The 12,667-nt window shown below is 41.5% G+C and overlaps 1 protein-coding gene across 8 annotated transcripts in view; it reads left to right on the top strand.

Moving 5' to 3' along the window:
- abhd18 (abhydrolase domain containing 18) overlaps nt 1-12,667 on the top strand; it is a 135,390-nt gene that overhangs the window by 28,861 nt on the left and 93,862 nt on the right. For 2 of the 8 annotated variants that reach the window (XR_005944211.1, XM_041197484.1), the window contains exon 1: nt 2,601-2,911. The exons of 4 other annotated variants lie outside the window; for them this stretch is intronic. The gene's annotated coding sequence lies outside the window, so the exon portion shown is untranslated. Of the gene's footprint in view, nt 1-2,600; nt 2,912-3,413; nt 3,779-11,307; nt 11,330-12,667 lie in introns of those variants that run through there. 2 more of the 8 variants (XM_041197493.1, XM_041197536.1) reach the window with 2 other exon arrangements.

Here is a 12,667-nt window from a genome sequence, read left to right as displayed (position 1 = left end):
CTGATAAGATGTTGAACCACATAGCCAAAGCTGTAGAATATAAACTACAGGAAGTAATACTAAAACTATACTCTGCTGGTTCAAGCCATCTTTGAATACTGTGTTGGATTGCCAAGAAACAAATGATGTATTCAAATACTAGAGGCAATGCAGAGAAAAGCCTGGAAGATAATCATGAATGTGATTCCCAGTTATGAAGAAAGACTGAAAAATCTTTGGCTTTTCAACCTTAGAAGAAAGATTTTTTTAAGAGGATTGTTAAAAGCATAGAAAATTATATTTTTAAAAATTATTTCATGGGATGAGTGCACTGGCAAGGCCAGCAACTTTTGCCCATCCCCATTTCCCCTTGAGAAGATGATGGTGAGCTGTCCTCTTGAACTGCTGCAGTCCATGTGGTGTAATTACACCCATAGTGCTATTAGGGAGGTTTTTGACCCAGTGACAGTGAACAAATGGCGATATAGTTCCAATTCAGGATAGTGTGTGTCTTGGAGGGGAACTTGCAGTTGGTAGTATTCCCATGTGTTTTCTGCACATGTCCTTCTGTGGTAGATGTTGTAGAAGGTGCTGTATAAGGAAGCTTGATGAATTGCTGCAGTGCATCTTGTAGATGGTACACACTGTTGCTACTGTGTGCTGGTGATGGAGGGAATGAATGTTTAAGGTGGTGGATGGGATGCCAATCAAGCCAGCTGCTTTGTCCTGGTTTGCATCAAGTTTCTGGAGTGTTGTTGGAGCTGTACTTAACCAAGCAAGTGAAGAGCATTCCATCACACTTATGACTTACAGATGGTGGAGAGGCTTTAAGAAGGAATGAGGTGAGTTGCTTGCCACAGAATTCCTAGCCTTTGAGCTACTCTTTTAGCCACAATATTTGTATGGCTGGTCCAGTTAAGTTTCTGGTCAATGGTAATGACCCCCCACCACCCCCCGGCCCCAGTATGTTGATGGTGGGGGATTCAGAGATGGTAATGTTGTTAAATGTCAAGAGGAGATGATTAGATTCTCTCTTGTTGGAAATGGTCATTGCCTCGCATTTGTGTGTCACAAATGTTACTTGCCATTTATGAGCCCAAACTTTAATGTTGTCCAGGTCTTGCTGCATACAGAGGGGGGAGGTGGTGGCATAGTGGTATTGTCACTGGACTAGTATTCCAGAGACCCAGGGTAATCCTCTGGGGACGTGGGTTCAAATCCCATGGCAGATAGTGAGATTTGAATCCAACAAAAAAAAGTCTGATGATGACCAAAAACCCATCTGGCTCACTAATGTCTTTCCGGGAAGGAAATCTGCTGTCCTTACCTGATCTGGCCTACATGTGACTCCAGACCCACAGCAATGTGGTTGACTCTTAAATGCCCCCTGAACAGGGCAGTTAGAGATGGGCAATAAATGCTGGCCTAGCCAGCAATGCCCACATCCCAGGAATGAATGAAAAAGAAAGATCCAGACTGCTTCAGTGTCAGAGGAGTTTCAAATGCTACTGAACACTGCAACCACCAGTGAACATCCCCACTTTGACCTTATGATGGAGGGGCAAGTCATTGATGAAGCAGCTGAAGATGGTTGAGCTTAGGATACTACCTGAGGAACTCCTGCAGCAATGTCCAGGACTGAGATGATTGGCTTCCAACAAACACACCATCTTCCTTTGTGCTAGGTTCCTTTTTCCCATTGATTTCAATTCTGCTAGAGCTCCTTGATACCATACTTGATCAAATGCTACACTGATGTCAAGGACAATTACTCTCACCTTATCTCAGTTCAGTTATTTTGTTCATGTTTGGACTAAGGGCGTAATGTGGTCAGGAGCCGAGTGGCACTGGTGGAACCCAAACTGAGCATCAGTGAGCAGTTTATTGCTGTGTATGTGCCTCTTGACAGCACTGTCAAGTATCCCAGCACCTTCCATGTTTGATGACCAAGAGTAGACTGATGAGATGATACTTAACCGGTTTGGATTTTCCTTTTTTTTTTGTGGACAGGGCCGCAATAATTTTCCACTTTTTTGGGAAGATACAATTGCTGTGGCTGTACTGGAATAGCTTAGACCGGGGAGCAGCTAGTTCTGAGGCATAAATCTTCAGTACAAGTGCTGGGATACTGTCAGGGCCCATAGCCTTTGTATCCAATGCCTTCAGCTGTTTCTTGATATGGAGTGAACAAGTTGGCTGAAGACTGGAGTCTGTGATGTTGGGGATCTCTGGAGGAGGCTGAGATGGATCATCCACTCAGCTCTTAGAATTAGGGGTCTTGGGTTCAAACTAGTAATTTTATCACTGATACGGGGAACATTCCTTGCACAAGAGGGCCCAACACAAACATTAAACTTGCAGATAAGTCGTGAAGGCCAAAACCATGGAATCAGTGAAGAAACGGGGACATTGGGACCTCTCTGGATAGATTAATGCAGACGGGACGGATATCCTTCCTCACCTGCTAAAGGTGGGCGGGCAGGTAGGTGAGTGAGAGAATGAATGAATGAATGAATAAATGAGCTGAGTTACAGGGGGCCGTTGGCTGTCGTAAGCCCAGCACTCGCGATACTATGAGTGTCGACCGTCCTGAGTGCTGATTGGACGGTTGCCGAATACCGGCGGCTGCAAGATGGGGGGGAGGCCTGGTTAATGGGATCCGTGAGAGTTTGTAGTGCCTGTAAATGGGACAAAGGTTAAGGGTGTGCCAACAATCCGTCGAGCTAATTTTATTCCGACTTTTGATTTAGGTGGTCGCTGAGAGTTACCCTCTGAGGCCCGTTTGAATTGCAGACTTGTAGCTGGATGGTCCGGCCTGGTTCAGCCCAGTCCAGGGTGATGGTGAAAAGCGACCGGCGAAAGAGGACAAAACTTTAGCTTAAGTCGGGGAGCTCCGAAGGGCACATTACAGATTTTTTTTTAATGTGCTTTGGTAATTGCTTTCTTTTTTTTTAAGCGAATAAGTAACTGATTGGATTGAAAAGGGGTTCGAATCCAAGGTTAAAGGTTACTTTTGTTCTGGCTATGTTTTTGGTCGTTGAAGATTTTTTTCAATTGACGAAAGTGGACATTTGCTGTTGAGCACCTGGGCTAATATTCCAGGAAAAAATTTTTCATGAGCATTTAGGTTGAGATTTTAGAAAAAAAATGTGAAGAATTGCTGCAAAGTGCTGAAATGGTTGGGATCAGAACGAGCTTAGTGTAAACCACCGAATGCATAATTTGTAATTTTATGCATAATTTCCCTCAAAGCTACTCTCAATTAATGAAAATGGAGTCCATTCGTGCACAGAACTTAAAACTTGAACAAAAGGAATCACTGCCAAGCCTGTTAAAATCTCAACGCTTATGTCCAACGCTTAGGCCAGGGAATAATTTCAAATGCTGAAGAATGTTCCCGTGTAACATTTTTAATGGTCTGAGCAAAATTTAAGTGGGTTTTGTATAGATTTTAATTTTCTAGGATGACAGTACCTCAGCGGTGTTACTCTTGTCTCCTAGTCAGGAGGTTGTAGGTTTAAGCATCACTTCAGAGACTTGAGCATATAATCTAAAATGACGCATCAGTATAGTAATGAAGAACTCAAGGAATGCTGCAATAATGGAGCAGTTGACTTTCTGATAAAATCTTAAAGCTGGTCCCTGTCTGTCCCCTCATTTGGATGTAAAAGATTGCATGGTACTTTTTGAAGAAGAGCAGAGGGTGTTCTGATGTTTTGGCCAACATTTATATTTCGGCCAAGATCACTAAAACCCATTTATTTCGTTGCTGTTGTGGGACCTTCTTGTGCACAAATTGGTAGCTACATTTCCTCTTTTTACATTTTTTTGTAAAGCAGTCATTTTTGTAATGTGGAACATCCTTAGGTTGTGAAAGGTGCTATATAATTGCAAGTTTGTTTTTTCTTTCATGTGGTGGGAAGAATGAAAGACAATACAAGCTAAGTGGTACAATTTTAAAGGGGGTGAAACACATGGGGACCTGGGTGTGTTTGTACACATAGGTCTTTGAGGTGGCAGGGCAGGTTGATAAAGCAGATGGAATCCTGAGCTTTAGGCATAGAGTACAAAATGCAGGAACTTATACTAAACCTAGATAAAAATGCTAGTTTAACTCCAGTTGGAATATTGGGTGGTATTTTATGCTCACCCATGTGTCATGTTTGGCAGGGTGGGTGCTTAATTGGGCAGGATGGTGGTGGGTGGAGGCCATGCCACCTTCCCACCTCCACCCTGATTAATTCTGTTGTGGGAAGACCAGTCGACGGCCTTCACACCCTGCCGCCAATTGAAGCTTGAAGGGAAATTAATGCCTGCTTAAGGGCCTCATCCTGCCGCCACTAGTATTAAACGAGTGACAGGCCGTTCTGTTGCCATATAGATAGCATGACCAGCAAATGTGGGAGGGTGGCGGGGAGACGGTCTTCATTCAGAAGCACTTGGTGCCTGATCGAGGGATCTGACATCGGGAAGGGAGTGCCCACTGAAAGCCAGCCCCATCCCTTGCTCCTGACCTCCCTCACTGCTTCCTGTTGTGGCCCCCACCCTGTGAAACCCCTCCTGTGATCATTTACCTCTGGCCTGGGTTGCTCTGCAATACTGGGCCCCTGGTTGTTGTTGTTGTTAAGGCAGCAGTTGCCACCTCCCCAGGGGCGCTGCTGAACAAAAGAGCAGCCAGCCTCTGATTGGCCAATAACTATCGGCAGGACCTCCCATCCCCAGGGTCCTGATCCTGTGGAAGGCCTGCTGCCCACCTGTTAATTACCTATTTGGCTCATAATTCGGCAGGGTTTCCCCAAAGGAGGCAAAGCGGGTCTCTTGCTGGCACTCGGTGGCCAAGACTCCCATCGCTTCCATAAAATTCCCCCCATTATGTTCAATTCTGTTTACATGTATTAGGAAGGAAATGAACGTGTTGGCGAGGATAAAGAAGAGAATTCCTAAAATGGTGCAAGGGATGACAGATTACTTTGATTGGAGAAGCTGAGGTTGTACTCCTTAGAACAGTTAAAGCTAAGAGGAGATTTGATAGAGGTGTTTAAAATTATAAAGGGATTAGACAAAGTAAATAAGAGAAACTGTTTCCAGTGGGTGAAGGGTCAATGACCAGAGGGCAATGATTAAAGTTGGCAAAAGGACCAGAGGTGACATGAGGTAAAACTTTTATTAATGCAATTTGGAATGGACTGGAATGTTCCCTGTAAAATCTTATTGTTTTGCGTGACCAGTTTTTTCACTGTTCAGTACCTTTAAATTTTGTTATGCAGCTGCAAAGTGCAGTATTTAACCTAGCACAAGGCTTGTGCAGTATGTAGCAAGGTACTGCCACCCATGCGGGTTAGCAGAAACATTGCCTGATCAGGTGATGGGTACAGATTCAGTAGCAGCTTTCAAAAGGGAATTTGAAAAATATTTGAAGGAAAATAAAATGCAGGGATATGGGTAAGAGCTGGGTGGTGGGGCTAACGAGATTTCTCTTTGAAAGAGCCAGCGTAAACTTGATGGGCTGAATGACCACCTTCTGAACTGAACTATCCTGTGAATCTTGATATGTTATTTAACTTGAAACCATTCAAAGCATTTTGAAGCTTTTCAGAAGTGAGGCCTCCTCTGCCTTAGAACACTTCTAATGTTGTGGATTTTTTTTGGTACATTTTGTTTCTCAATTATTTGCATTTCTACAGCATCCTCATGAGTGGCTTACAGTGGAGGACAGATTGATAGTAAGTGGAGAGATAAAGAAGGAATAGAAAAGTTGAAAAATTAGTTATTGAATAGAAAAAATTTATGAAGGCTTTAAAAGCTGTGAAGTGTGTTGTTGGGTGTAGATATTCAGAGAGCAATTTGTAGAAGGCAGGTACTGAGTGGGTGAGGGAGTAGGAAGCAATGAGTAAGTTCATAAAATAAAATACTGTATTTCCTGGAAATCTGAAACAACAGAAAATTGCTGGAAACACATAGCAAGTAAGGTAACCTCAATGGGAAAGATAAGTTAACATTCCAGATATAATTCCCATTGTTAGAACTTGTCAAAAGGCTATACATCTGAACTTTTTTGCCTTTTCCAGAGATGCGGCCTTGCCTGCTGAGTGCTTCTGGATTTTTTTGTTTTGAAGAGTAAACTGCTCCCTGAGGGGACATGGGGCTGCAGATAATTTATTATTGAGATTGTGAAGAAACTTGAAGGTGAGGATGAGGATCCTGAAGTCAGTTTTCTGGGGGCATGATGTGGAAACAAAGTTTGACATAATGTTGGGTTTGATACTGGTGAGGATATAACTTCTGAATTGGATTACTCTGGGAACTGGAGGTGAGGTGGCAATGCTGGAGAAATCAAACTTCAGCCATAACGGCGCAAGTGGGGTTTCAGCAGCAGTGAGGGAGCAATAGAGTTGGAGACCTATGATGTTTTTGAGAATTTAGATATGCATTAAATGTGGGGAAAGAGGCTGAGTTTGGTGTTGAATGGCATGACAGTGTTGTGCATCTTGGGCCTTAATCTGGAGTTTTTTGCTTGGGTGCAGAGTTGCTGGGAACTGAATTGATTAGCTTTGATTTTACTGAGGTTGAGTTCAGAAATTTCAGCTCATACAGATTTTAACATTGGAAAGGCTTTTAGAAATTTCACTGATGACTGTGACAAAAGGTAGAATGTTTGACCATACCTGTAGTAATTTGTTTTTGGTTCTTTTTGTGGTTAAAAACAAGTTAATTTAAAGAAAATAACACTGTTGGGAATGCATCTGTGGCGAGAAACAGAGTTAATGTTTCTGGTCAATGACCTTTCATCAGAACAGTAAGATTCTGATGAAAGGTCATTAACCCGAAACATTAACTCTGTTTCTCTCCATAGGTGCTGAGTTTTTGCAGCATTTTTGATTTTAATTCAGATTTCCAGTATCCACAGAATTTTGCTTTTGTATCAATGTTCTATTGGGTACGTAGCAGCCAGGAAACAGATGCTGTTCCGCTTGCAGGTATCATTAAATAAATGCCTTAGATTACGTTCTTCTTTACCTGCCCCTTTTATTCATTTAATTTCAAAGATCTATTGCATTGCATCTCTTGGGTTTCAGCAGTTAATTAAAAAGTTACAATGACCACAACCTATTAAGTGTATTAGTAAAAAAAAAAATTCCATTAAGCTGTTTCTATGCAGGCTTGAATTTGGCAAAAAGGCAAAATATATCTTGTGATGTTTTCTGGGAAGTAGAACCATTATAAGTTACATCCTGTGGATGTTTTACATCCTGACACAAGTTCCTTTGTTCGGTCGTAGAACCTTAAAGAGATTAAAAAGTATAGAATCAGGAATGGATTCAGCTCAACCTGTCCATGGCAACATTTATGCTCCGCTCGAGCTTCCTCCCATACTTCCTCATCTAACTGTATCAGCATAACCCTCTATTCCCTTCTCTCTCATATGTTTATCTAGCCTTTCCTTAAATTAAGCTGTATTATTTGTCCCAACCACAACCTGTGCTAGCAAGTTCTATATTCTCTTCAGTCTCCAGGCAAAGAAGTCTCTTTTGAATTCCATATTTAATTTCTTATATTGAAGGCAGGGTTCAAAATACATGGAGATGGTGGATGAATTTGCCCTCAAGCCCCCAAAAAAGCCCAGGACAATTCAATCACAGGGGCAACCAATGAGCGAAAACCTACCCCGTGAACGTGAAAGTTAAAGAATCCCTGAGAAGTTGCTCCTCCAATCAGGGGCTGCTTCTCTCCCTTACTTGCTGCTCATAGGCTTACTAGTGCAGGAGAGAAACAGCTTGTTATTGGAGGAGTAGCAAGCAATGGGAAAGTGAGTGGTGGCGCATCAGCCTCAGTACTGGAATGGCAGTGGTGAGGGAGGCTGCAGAGGAGAATGGGGTTGCTGGGGGAGAGGCAGCGAGGAATTGAATGGTCACTGTTGTCTGTGTACAGGCTTCAGCATCCGTGGCAGTGTTCAGGAATGATTTAGAAATATAGGTCACAGCCCTTTCAAAGCAAGTGCAAGCATAGCAAACTGAGTGCACAGGCAACTGGTCTCTGAACCTCAAACCTGCCACGTAAATGCTATATGGGCCTCATATTAGTCTGGAGACTAGTCTCCTCAGAGGCAAGGGCGAAATCCAATGGGATGTGGAAGAATGAAAGGTCAAGAGGGGAGGGGTTGTGATGGGGAGAGAACAGCTTTGAACCTGTCAAAGCAATACGGGGCTAACTGGGAGCCAGGAAAACTTGGAGTTACTGAAGTAATTAATTCCTTGCAAATTAATGTGGAATCTCTAGCTTAAGGCTGCATTAAGGAGTTATTGTATTGTGAAAAAATGTAGTGGATGCTATTGTACTGCACACTGTGTTAATTGTATAATTTAATATTGAACAACTTTCTTTCATAAGAAAGATTTGCATTTGTGTTATCACATCAAAAAGTTTCATAAACTGAATTATCGAGATGCGTGACTGTGTTATAGGGAATCATGCAAACATTTTGCATATACTAAGATTCCAACAGGTATAAACAACCTGCATTTTAATAGTGTTTTTTATGACCTTAGCACATCCCAAAGTGCTTTACAGTCAATGATATACTTTGTAAGTGTAGGCACTGTTGTAAAGTGTGGTCTGCCCAAGGCTAGGTATGAGTTTAGAATAACTTTTCTGCTTTTGAATTCTGTCCCTCCTAAATAAATTTTGGTGCTTTGTTTGCTTGCCTTTTAACCTGCCTTGCTACTTTTAGTGATTTGTATAGTCGTATTCCAAGATCCCTTTGCTCCCCCATCCCATTTAGATTCCTATTTTCCAAGTAATATGAGCTTCCTATTTTTCTTACCAAAAGGTGATACTTCATGCTTATCTGTTTTGAAATTAATTTGACAATTTTATGCCCAATCTGGAAGTTTATGAACATTGTCTTGTAATTCGTTACAGTCAACCTCACCTGTGACTGTCCTCTTCCACGCCACTGCCAAAAATATTTAGTGCCATCCACACATTAGAAATTGTTTTTTAATTCTAGCATCTAACTCATTAATACAGATCATGAACGAAAGTGGTACCAGCACTGATCCTAGTGGGACAGCATCTTCCACCTTCTGCCACTCTGAATAGCTACCCTTTACCCTAACCCTTTGCTTTCTCTCTTGCAGCCCGCTAGCTATCCATTTTGCTACTTATCTCTGCATGCTCTAACTTCATTATCTATTGTGTGGCACCTTATTGAAGGTGCTGTTGAAATCGAGATACGTTACATCTGCATTCCACTCGGCTACTCTCTGTTAACTCTTAAGGTTCAGTGAGTTTGGCCATATAGGACTTTTTCTTTTTTTCTCCTGCAGTAGGAATTTCCTTTTTCCCCCCTTCATTCACGGGGTTTGGGCTTCACTGGCTGGGCTAGCATTTATTGCCTAACCCTAGTTGCTCTTGAGAAGGTGGGTGGTGAGCTGCATTCTTGCACCACTGACTGGTCTATAGTTTTCTAGCTATGTTGTATCTACCTTAAATATTGAAATAACGTTAGCTATCTGCCTATCCTCTGGCTACACCTTATTTTAGCAAATTATTAAAGATGTGTGATGGTACATCTGCTACCTCTTCTCCAGATTTTTTTTCAAATGTGTGGATGCAATCTGACTGCACCGGGGTTTTTATCCTTTTTGAATTTGTTTATTTAATATTTCTTTTCAATTTTAAATGTGGCTATATCAATCTAATCTAATCTTCCAATGTCATCTCTACCTGATCTGCCTCCTGGGTAAATACCAAAGCAGAATAATGATTTACTATAAAAGAAAATACTGCAGATGCTGGAAATCTGAAATAAAAACAGAAAATGCTTGAAAAACTCAGCAGGTCTGGCAGCCTTTGTAGAGAGAGAAAGAGTTAACATTTTGAGTCAGTATGACTCTTCAGAGCTGAAATACTGAAATGTGTTCTGTCTATTATTGTGCTCTGAAGAAGAGCCATGTGGACTTGAAACATTAACTGTTTCCCTCTCCATTAGTGATGTAATATTTCTTCCGTTTTGTTGCTTCTAATATCCTGTCTAACCCTTAGTAGCCCTAATCCCATATTGACTTTCTTGTGATGTATCTTGCAAGCCAAATACAGTAACAAAATATGAGACTTGTTTCAGTTGATCTAGTAGACATTGTGGGAGCTTAGTAACATAAGGTTATGGTAAAGATCCTTGATTCCAAACTAATTTTATTGAAAATTTTAATGCTAAGGACACAACTTATTTTCTATATTACAAGTAGGATTAGTTGTGTTCTGTTACTGTAAATTTGCTATTAGTCTCTTGTACTGTTTTCTTGGCTATTAATAAACTTGCTTGTAGTTTATACTCTAAACTGTAGATTGTTTATTACATTGCTTTCTGGGATCAAGGACATCATGTATGGGCATGTGATTAATTGGCTTACAAAATACTAACAAGGGTTTCTGTTTAACTCTTGATTTGTTAGAATTACCCAGATAATGAGCATCAAGAAATACACTGCAGCTTGGGCAGCAACTGCTTGCTTATCATTGGTCTTTGGCACTGAGCATAAGAAAGGCATCTTGAGGTAAAGATTCAAAAACTGAGGAGTGTTGGGATCGCTGGAAAGATGTAGAGAGATGGAATGCGTTTCACTAAACATACCTGAACTTCTGAATGATATCGCCGAAGGATAGCATTTGAGTAAGCAAGTGGAATGAACAAAAGAAGGAACCCTGAGGCATACTACCTCGTTGACTCATGATCCGAAACCTTCCTTACAATTGGCTTATAAAGTACTTGTAATTGACTTTAGTGTTACTGCTTCATTTTAGGTGAACTGTCGAGAGGTACAGATGCAATAGTAAAAGCCAAAAGAAGGAAAATTGAATTAAAAATCCACTTACTTTCACTTTACCACCTCAATTAAATTGAATAGTAAATTTATTTATATGTTGCTTATTACATTTAACTGTCAGTGCTCACTTGGCAACTTTCTTTGATTCAAGCCCCACTACAGTCAGCACTTGAGCATGTACTTTGTTCTTGATACTACTGAAGGAAAACTCAATTGTCTCTTTTTTAATTTGTTCATAGAATATGGATGTTGTTGATGAGGCCAGAATATATTGCCTTTCCCTTGAGAAGGTGATGGTAATTATCCTTTGAACCGCTACAGTCCATGTGGCATAGGTACTTCCAGAGAGTTGCTAGGTAGAGAGTTCCAAGATTTTGACCCAGCAACAATGAAGGAACAGTATATTTCCATGTCAGGATGCTGTGTGACTTGAAGGGAAACTTGCGAGTGATCATGTTCCTATGAGCCTGCTACCGTTAGAGGTAAAGGTCACGGATTTGGAAAATGATGCCAAAGAAGCCTTGGTGAGTTGCTGCACTGCATCTTGCAGTACATACTGCAGGCACGGTAGACTAGTGGGGGGAGTGAAAGATTAAGGTGGTGGATGTGGGCTGCTTTTTCCTGGATGGTGTCAAGCTTCATGGCGGTATTGGAGCTGCACCTATCCAGGCATGTGAACAGTATTCATTACACCTCTAACATTGCCTTGTAGATGGTGGACAGGCTTTGGGAAGTCAGTAATTGAGTCACTCGCTGCAGAATTTCCAGCCACTGATCTTCAGTTGTAGCCATAGTATTTATGTGGCTGATCCTGTTCAGACTTTAGTCAATGATGACCCCCTCCATGGTATTAATGTTGGTAATTCAACCCAGGAAATGCAGTTAAATGTCAAGTGGAGATGGTTGTTGCCTGGCACATGTGTGGCACAAATGTTATTTGTCAGTTAGCAGCCCAAGCCTGAATGTTGTCTAGATCTTGGATATAGGCGTGTTCTGCTTCATTATTTGAGGAGTTGTGAATGGAACTGAATGCTGCATTCACCAATGAACATCCTCTTTCTGACCTTATTTTGAAGGGAAAGTCATCAAGAAGCAGCTGAAGATGCTTGATAGGACACTGCCCTGTGGAACCCCTGTGGTGATGATCTGAAGCTGAGATCATTGGCCTCCAACAACCACTTTGTACTAGATATGTCCCCAACCAATAAAGAGTTTTCCCCTGCGGAGAGGAATACAGTTAAGGTTTCGAGTCCGTATGACTCTTCAACAGAACTAAGGAAAAACAAAAGAGAGGTGAAATATAAGCTGGTTTAAGGGGAGTGGGACAGGTAGAGCTGAATAAAGGGCTAGTGATAGGTGGAGATTGCCAAAAGATGTCATAGGCATCTCTGAAGATGAAGGCACATACTTGAGGATTTTTATTTGCACTCGAGCTGGACTCCCCATTCCTTTTATTTGTTTAATTGCCCGCCAACATTCGCAACTGCATGTGGCAGGACTGCAGAACTTTAATCTGATGCACTGATTGTGGGATCATTTAGCTCTTTCTGGCATGCTTTGTATGAGAGGTTGATAATGTTAAAATAATAATGGTCAAAAAGCAAAAATTTCTTAACTTTGTGTGAGACATGGTAAAGAAAAATAAGACATTGTCACCAATCTTTTTTCAGACCCAATGAGCCAGTTGCTACACTTGATTTACAATTGGTTTAGGCTTCAGGGTCTTTAGGGCCATTTTAAAGATTTTACATGATAGCTATGTCAAGTTATATGACATTACAGAATCACAGAACCTTTACTGTGTAGAAGGAGGCCATTCGGCCCATCGGGTCTGCACCGGCTCTCTGAAAGAGCATCCTACT

The sequence above is a fragment of the Carcharodon carcharias genome, chromosome 1 (assembly GCF_017639515.1).
Source record: "Carcharodon carcharias isolate sCarCar2 chromosome 1, sCarCar2.pri, whole genome shotgun sequence".
Classification (NCBI taxonomy): Eukaryota; Metazoa; Chordata; class Chondrichthyes; order Lamniformes; family Lamnidae; genus Carcharodon; species Carcharodon carcharias.
Note: the sequence above shows the minus strand (reverse complement) of the source record. Positions and strands in the feature narration are given on the sequence as shown.